Source organism: Engystomops pustulosus, chromosome 2 (genome assembly GCF_040894005.1).
Source record: "Engystomops pustulosus chromosome 2, aEngPut4.maternal, whole genome shotgun sequence".
NCBI classification, from domain to species: domain Eukaryota; kingdom Metazoa; phylum Chordata; class Amphibia; order Anura; family Leptodactylidae; genus Engystomops; species Engystomops pustulosus.
This window is the reverse complement of record NC_092412.1, coordinates 36766946-36774867: the sequence shown is the minus strand read 5'-3', so window position 1 is coordinate 36774867 and position 7922 is coordinate 36766946.

Genomic DNA, 7922 nt, shown 5'->3' with positions numbered 1-7922 from the left:
ATCAAAACTACGAATTAATACATGTTGAATTATATACTTGACAAAAAAGTGTGAAACAACTGAAAATATCAATTACATTCTAGGTTCTTCAAAGTAGCCACCTTTTGCTTTGATTACTGCTTTGCACACTCTTGTTGAGCTTCAAAAGGTAGTCACCAGAAAAGGTTATCACATCACAGGTGCCCTGTCCGGTATAATAAGAGGGATTTCTTGCCTTACAAATGGGGTTGGGACCATCAGTTGTGTTGTGCAGGAGTCAGGTAGATACACAGCTAATAGTCCTACTTAACACACTGGTAAAATTTTTATTATGGCTAGAAAAAAAACTGCTAAGAATAACGAGTGGCCATCATTACTTTAAGAAATAAAGGCCAGTCAGTGCGAAAAATTGTGAAAACTTTGAAAGTATACCCAAGTGCAGTTGCAAAAAACATCAAGCACTACAAAGAAACTGGCTGACATGAGGAAAGGAAGACTCAGAAAACTGCAGGTTTAGATCAGAGACCAGGTCACTGCCGCACAGAGGTCTAGCAGCAGACACATCTCTACAACAACTGGTAAGAGGAGACTGTGTGCAGCAGCCTTATGGTAAAATAGCTGCTAGGAAACCACTGGTAAGGACTGGCAACAAGCACAAGAGACTTGTATGGGCTAAAGAACACAAGGAATGGAAATCTGCACTTTGGTCTGACGAGTCCAAATTTGAGATCTTTTGGTTCCAACCACCGTGTCTTTGTGTGACGCAGAAAAGGTGAATGAATGGACTCTACATGCCTGGTTCCCACCGTGAAGCATGGAGGAGGATGTGTGATGGTGCTTTGCTGGTGACACTGTTGGGGAAGGCATACTGAACCAGTATGGTTACCACAGCATGTTGCAGTGGCTGCTATTCCATCCGGTTTGTGTTTAGTTGGAGCATCATTTATTTTTCAACAGGACAATTAGCCGAAACACCTCCAGACTGTGTAAGGGCTATTTGACGCAGGAGAGTGATGGGGTGCTAGGCCAGATAACCTGGCCTCCACAGTCACCAGACCTGAACCCAATTGAGATGGTTTGGGGTGAGCTGGACCGCAGAGTGAAGGCAAAATGGCCAACAAGTGCTAAGCATCTATTGGAGCTCCTTCAAGACAGTTGGAAAACCATTTCTGGCGACTACCTCTTGAAGCTTATCAAGAGAATGCCAAGAGTTTGCAAAGCAGTAATCACAGCAAAAGGGGCTACTTTGAAGAACCTAGAATATAAGACATATTTTCAGTTGTTTCACACTTTTTTGTTAAATATACAATTCCATGTGTTAATTCCTAGTTTTGATGCCTTCAGTGTGAATCCACAATTTTTATAGTCATGAAAATACAGAACATTCTTTCAATGAGAAGGTGTGTCCAAACTCTTGGTCTGTCCTGTATATGCAAGTATAAGCTTACCTGAGTGTAAACCAAGGTACCTAATTTTACCACAAAAAAACTGGGAAAACTTTGCCTTGAGTATAAGCCTAGGGTAGGAATTGCAGCTGCTACTCTTTAATAAAATGTCCAGCAGTCTTCCCTCAACAATGAAATGTCCAGCAACAGCCTCTCCAGCATTTAAGAAATGTCCACAGCTGAGCCCCCCCCCCCATTGCAATGTCCCCAGAAGTGCTGCCCCCAATGCAATGTCCCCAGCAAAGCCCCCACCCAATGAAATATTCCCAGCAGTGCTTCCCCATGCAATGTTCCCAGTTGAGCCTCCCTCCTAAAGCAATGTCCCCAGCAATGTTCCCCCAATAATGGAATGCCCCCAGCAGCGTTGCACACTCTATAAAATGTCCCCAGTAATGCTCCCCACATAAATGTCCCTACCAGTGCTGCCTAATTAATGAAATGTCCCCTGCAGTGCTCCCCTTGAAGAAATGTCCCAAGCAGTGCTCCCCGCCCTAATGAAATGTCCCCAGTAGTGCTCCCCCCCACACTAATAAAATGTGCACACCAGAGGCCCCATAAAAATAATAAAGTAAACTTACCTCTGCCCACGCGCACCCGCTATGATGCGGCTGTGTCGCTGCCTGATTACATCATAGCCGATGCGCATGGGCAGAGAGGATGTGCTCCTGCCCGCACTGCCGGGAAGCTGAGGAGAGAAAAAGCTGGGGTTATGGGGTGCAGTTTTTGGCCGCGGCCCTGTCTTGAGCCATGGCCTAGTGGTTGTATAATAGAACCAAAGATAGGGGCTTCTGAAGTGACACTACCCCTGCAACCACTATACTTGACTCATCTAATGTCAATATGGGATGAGATCTGCCAGACTTTGGGGGAGATTTTTTTTTACTGGTAAATGGACAATATTTCACATAAATGAAGGAATTCTAGAAAAGACATTTCACACCCTGCTGTGCTGGTAGTTCAGTTGGTTAAAATCTGGTGACAGGTTCCCTTTAACTTTTCAATGGATAGGCCACATAAAAGATAAAAACAAGATAGACAGATACACAGATCTACAAGATATAATGCTTTGTTATGCCAAAATGTAAATAATGACCCCTGGTAAAAGGTATTGTGAGTGTCAGGCTTCAACGCCAAGGCTGTCTCTATATGATAAAGGCTTTGTAATGAAGCCAATGTCCTGCTTGTGTCATACAATGGAGAAAAGATATACAAGTACCACTAAGTTTCACTTGTGATGTTGTGATTTAAAAAAGACGTTACCTAATTTGGAATTCAACTATGTACATTCACTGTACAGTTTTTGTTGCGTATTATATAGGAGGAGCAGTTTAATATAAAGAGAAAGATGGCAGACCAATCTTTGGGCCAAAATTATGTGTATGTGTTTCTGATTCAGAGTGCTTTTTGATTGTTGCCCTTTGATATTTTTGGATGTTGCAAATTCATTTTCATTTGTGTCACTGTATTCATACCTGGATTAAAATCGCCTTTTCGGTGGATTTGTTTTCTATTGTATATCTTGGAGATTTCCTCTTCACTTTCATCTTTTATACTGCTTGACGGTCCATCTTGGTGGGTATTGATTTTGGCTAATCTTGCTTTGCAAAGACTTCTGAGTTCATGCCATTTTTCTTTCATTTCTGGCACAGTGCGAAGCTGTACGCCCATAGCACTGACTGCCTGGGCAATTTGTTGCCAATTTTTTTCTTTTTGTGAAAAAGAAACACGATTCGACTTTGCTCCAAAAAGGATTTCATATTGTGCTGTAACCTGAAATTGGAGGTGAAAGTCATTAAGTTCAAAAAACATCTTATAACACTGAATCACACCTTTCTTTTAAATGAAATAACCAAAATGTGGAGATTAAAAAGCAGGCCATTTTAAACCCCCAAACCAAGGCACATAACAAGAGGGCAGAATGACAAATCCATTATACGCTTATTGTCAGAGAAATCTGTACAGGTCATGGGCCACAAACGACGGACCTATGGACTGTTGTTTGTTTCCTGTGTTGTGGTGTGTCAATGACTGTGTGTATGTGAGGAGGGGGGCTGGGTTTAATGAATTCCACCTATTCAACTGTGACACCGTGAAACACAGTTTAAAGGGGTATTCCCATAAAGACAAGTTTTTTATATGTACTCTTTAATTCACTGTTATTAACAAAAATGCAGCATTTCACCGATATAAGTCTAACCTGTCTCTATCAGTCCTGGTGTACACAATTTCAGTTGCCCCTAGACACGACCCAGTAACTTCTGACTTAGGGTCAGGTGGCCGCCATCTTGGATTCCTGTGTGACAGCCTGGAGTGGAGATTTCTGTCTCTTTCTGCTCTGAGCCTGTAGCCGCAATCCCTGCAGTCAGCATGGAGCTCACACTGACACATACACTGGTTCACTTCCAGCCAGCAAACAGCACATGGTGAGGAAAGAGAAGCTGCAAACTCCAAGCAGGTAAGTGATCCAGGGGAAGGGGGAGGCAGGAACATATCTGTGAAAACAGATATGTAGCAGAGCTGCAGTGTAAATGTCTGTTATGCCTGTGTGTAATAGGCATCTCATCTCTGATCTGTCTCATCTCTCTCTCTCTATGTGTCAGTGTGTTAGTACAATGTCAGTAGTCAGATGAAAGTATATATACACCTGTACCCTGATAATGTAATCACATTGTCACCCCACAGAACATTATGGATCATAATGTGTCAGCTTAGAGAGCCCTTACCCACACCCTGGAATATTACACTGAGCATTCTAGGGAGTAATATGAGCTAAAACAGCAATAAAACTGAGTAAAGTTGTAAAGTAAGGGGTTAAAATGATTTTTTTGTGTAAACATCACTAGGGGATTGAGATGTGAGAATTTTCTTTCGTGGGAAAACCCTTTTAGGCTGTAATCACATCTTGCTTTAGTTCTCAGTTGTAAGAATAGGTTGGGAGGATTTGTGATGCAACCTTACTCATACTTCCTCCAGTTTGGCTAATCCCCATGAAAGCAAGAAGAGGAGCGAACATGTCTCCCATCTTTGGACAGTTACATCACTGGAGAAACATCCACAGGGTATGCTCAGAGGAGGCCAGAAATGGATACCATACATTGGCATCCATCCTCGATAGGCTATTATGGCCTTTGTTGAGTGTATACTGCCCCTTCCAGTAGGATGAAAAGGAGAAGACTGCTGTACTATTTCATCTAGTGCAGCGGTGGCGAACCTATGGCACGGGTGCCAGAGGTGGCACTCGGAGCCCTTTCTGTGGGCACTCAGGCCATTGTCCAAGGACAGAGCTCACCAAATGTTACTGAATCTTCCTGTAGTTCAAGGCAACTTAAGACATGCTCAGCGCTATTTTAAAGTGACACTTTATTGGCTGTTTTGAACTGCGGGGATAGTAATAAGGTGTTGACAAAACTGCATTACCTTTGGAGGTCATCCTCCTGGACCCACCATTCTTCCTGTACAGAGAGACCCTGGAAAGACGCTACAATGATAGCTTGAATTTGCCCTCCTTCTGTCAACTGTATTGGAGGCCTCAGGGGGCCGATACAATTGAAAGATGTGGAAGAACAAGTAGCAATAAGTCACTTGCCGGCACTTCACGGTAAATAAGTGCATTTGGGTTGTAGTTTGGGCACTCGGTCTATAAAAGGTTCGCCATCACTGATCTAGTGTTTCCTGCTCTATGTCATGTGTATAACATGTATAAGCCTATGGACACATTCAGTGTAAATGCTGGGAGCTTACATGGCATATACACTGAATGTGTGCCAAAATGAGATATGTTCATAGCCTAATAGTTGAAGGGGTATTCCCATTTCAGCAAATTAATGTTTGTTTTTACCATAAAAAGTTATACAATTTTCTAATTTACTTTTGGTATCAATTCCTTATGGTTTGATAGATCTCTGCTTGCTGTCATTCTATAGAAAGCTTCTGTGTTTACTCCAGTGGACAGAAATCTGACCATGGTCACACAGGTGCACAACTCGTTATATCACACAGCTCTGGTTAGTCTCTATGATACTAATGAGCCATGCACCTGTGTGACCATGGTCAGATTTCTGTCCACTGTAAACATAGCTTTCTACAGAGTGACATCAAGCAGAGATCTAGAAAATCGTGAGGAATATATTGGTAAATCATATAACTTTTTAAAAAACAATAACATTCACTTGCTGAAATGGGAATACCCCTTTAATTCAACAAAAGAATTCTGAACTTGTTAGAAAAAAAAAATAATATATATATATTATGATTTAGCAGTGGGTAAAACATAGACCTCCAATTTTTCATTGGAGCCTAATTTTTTTTTAGACCACCTGTACACTATAAACACTCTTCTATTGTAAACTATCATATATTTACACATAGGGGGTCATTTACTAAGGGCCCGATTCGCGTTTTCCCGACGTGTTACCCGAATATTTCCGATTTGCGCCGATTGTACCTGAATTGCCCCGGGATTTTGGCGCGCGGGACGGAAATCGGGGGGCGTGGCCGAACGAAAACCCGACGCATTCGGAAAAACCGCCGCATTTAAAAACCGAAAATATGTCGCTTGGGAAGCGCTTACCTTCACCTGGTCCAGCTCGGTGTATTCCGGCGCGTTCAGATGATTTTCAGCGCAGCAGCGCCACCTGGTGGACGGCGGAGGAACTACCTTCAAAAATCCCGTCCGGACCCGAATCCTGTGCAGAGAACGCACCGCTGGATCGTGAATGGGCCGGGTAAGTAAATCTGCCCCATAATGTAAATTATTCTAATCTTCTTCATTATGGTAACCAGTGTATTTGTGGCATTCACTTTACTTTCAACCTGCAGTTAATAGGTTACTTGAATGGCTTCTCAAATATGATGTGGTTGCTTCAGAAACAAATCCAATTTATTGGAACATGTAATTGTCGGGTTCAAGAGTTCAAGTATCCGGCAGAAGCCTTATAATAATAATAATTCTTTTATTTATATAGCGCACACAGATTACGCAGCGCTGCACAAAGCATTTCAAATTGGTCCCTGTCCTCATGGGGCTCACAATCTAAACAACCTACCAGTATGTTTTGGAGTGTGGGAGGAAACCGGAGTACCCGGAAGAAACCCACGCAAACACGGAGAGAACATACAAACTCTTTGCAGATGTTGACCTGGGTGGGATTCGAACCCAGGACTCCAGTGCTGCAAGGCAGAAGTGCTACTCACTCCGCCACCGTGCCGCCCATTTGCATACATATTGCATCCAGTAGGAAATGCTGTATAATAAGGCACAGCAGTCTGCACTAGACCATCCTTCTGGAAGCAACAGTATACATTCAGCGGAGGCAATTAGAGGCTATGAAGAACTGATGCTACTGTATGACATCCATCCTCAACCTCCACTGTCCGTACGCTGTGGGTACTTCACCACAAGGACTGTCACAACACTCAGAAGAAAACCAGAACATGGGCAACAGCTAATCACAGCCTCCTGCCGATGTTCACTCTGATCTGAACCAGAGAATGTATCCCAATGTATAAATACACTGCCCTCCATAGTAAGGATACATTGGGAATCTGGGAAAAAAAAAGAGGTATGAATGTAGCCTTTTAGCTAAAGCTATTATGCTGCTTGCCCACAAGTGAGTGCAGTCTGAGTAAAACGCTCTAGGGGAGGAATTTCCCCTGCTGGCGCTACTGCACCCACTCCTACTAAGAGGAACTCAGCATATCTGTTCAGTCCAACGATATAATGTTTGGTCCCGAAAATCCCTCCTGGGCATTTTTCTAGGACTGCACTCACTCGTGGGCAAATAGCCTTAGCGACAAATAATATGGACATCCACGCCCATTGATGCTTGATGGCCATGATCCCCTCCATTTTTTAAATGTACCTTTTTAACTAATATTTTCTTTTCAATCTCTGTGAATTCAGCTTTCTGCCTCTTTTGTGGCACACGAGTCGGAGTTGTGGACGTGTCACATGAGCTGACGCTTATGCTGGATACTCTTGATTTGGGTATTATGTTGGACGGGCACCGGCTAGTCGATGGCTTCTCATGAGCGGGCGTTTGGCAAGTCTTACTATTGCCTGTAGTACTTTTTACACCGTTACTTTGCCCTTGGGTAAATTTTTGCTGCAAACATTCAGCAAACTTGGCCAAGTCTTCTATAGCTGCTCTGTTCATATCGGTGCAACGTCTTTTGGCTCGTTCGATACTGAAATAAATTTTTACTTTGACTTTTTTTTAAAGGTTTTTAACTTTTTAATGTGCCTCTATGAGCTGTAATCTTAACTAAAGTCGCCGTCCGTGTACGACGACTTTCTCGCTATGGGCTAACGATCAGCGCTGAATATCAGACGCAGAAAAACAAACTTTCAATGCGTCACGGTCATGTCCTATGTAGACGCGAACAAGAAGAGTAGCCAAAACCTGTCACCAATATTACAATATGACACAGGCAGCTTTGTCTGTGGTAAAATTTTCTCAAATTGGCTACTCTACCCCTCACTAATCTTATGTGCCTGCC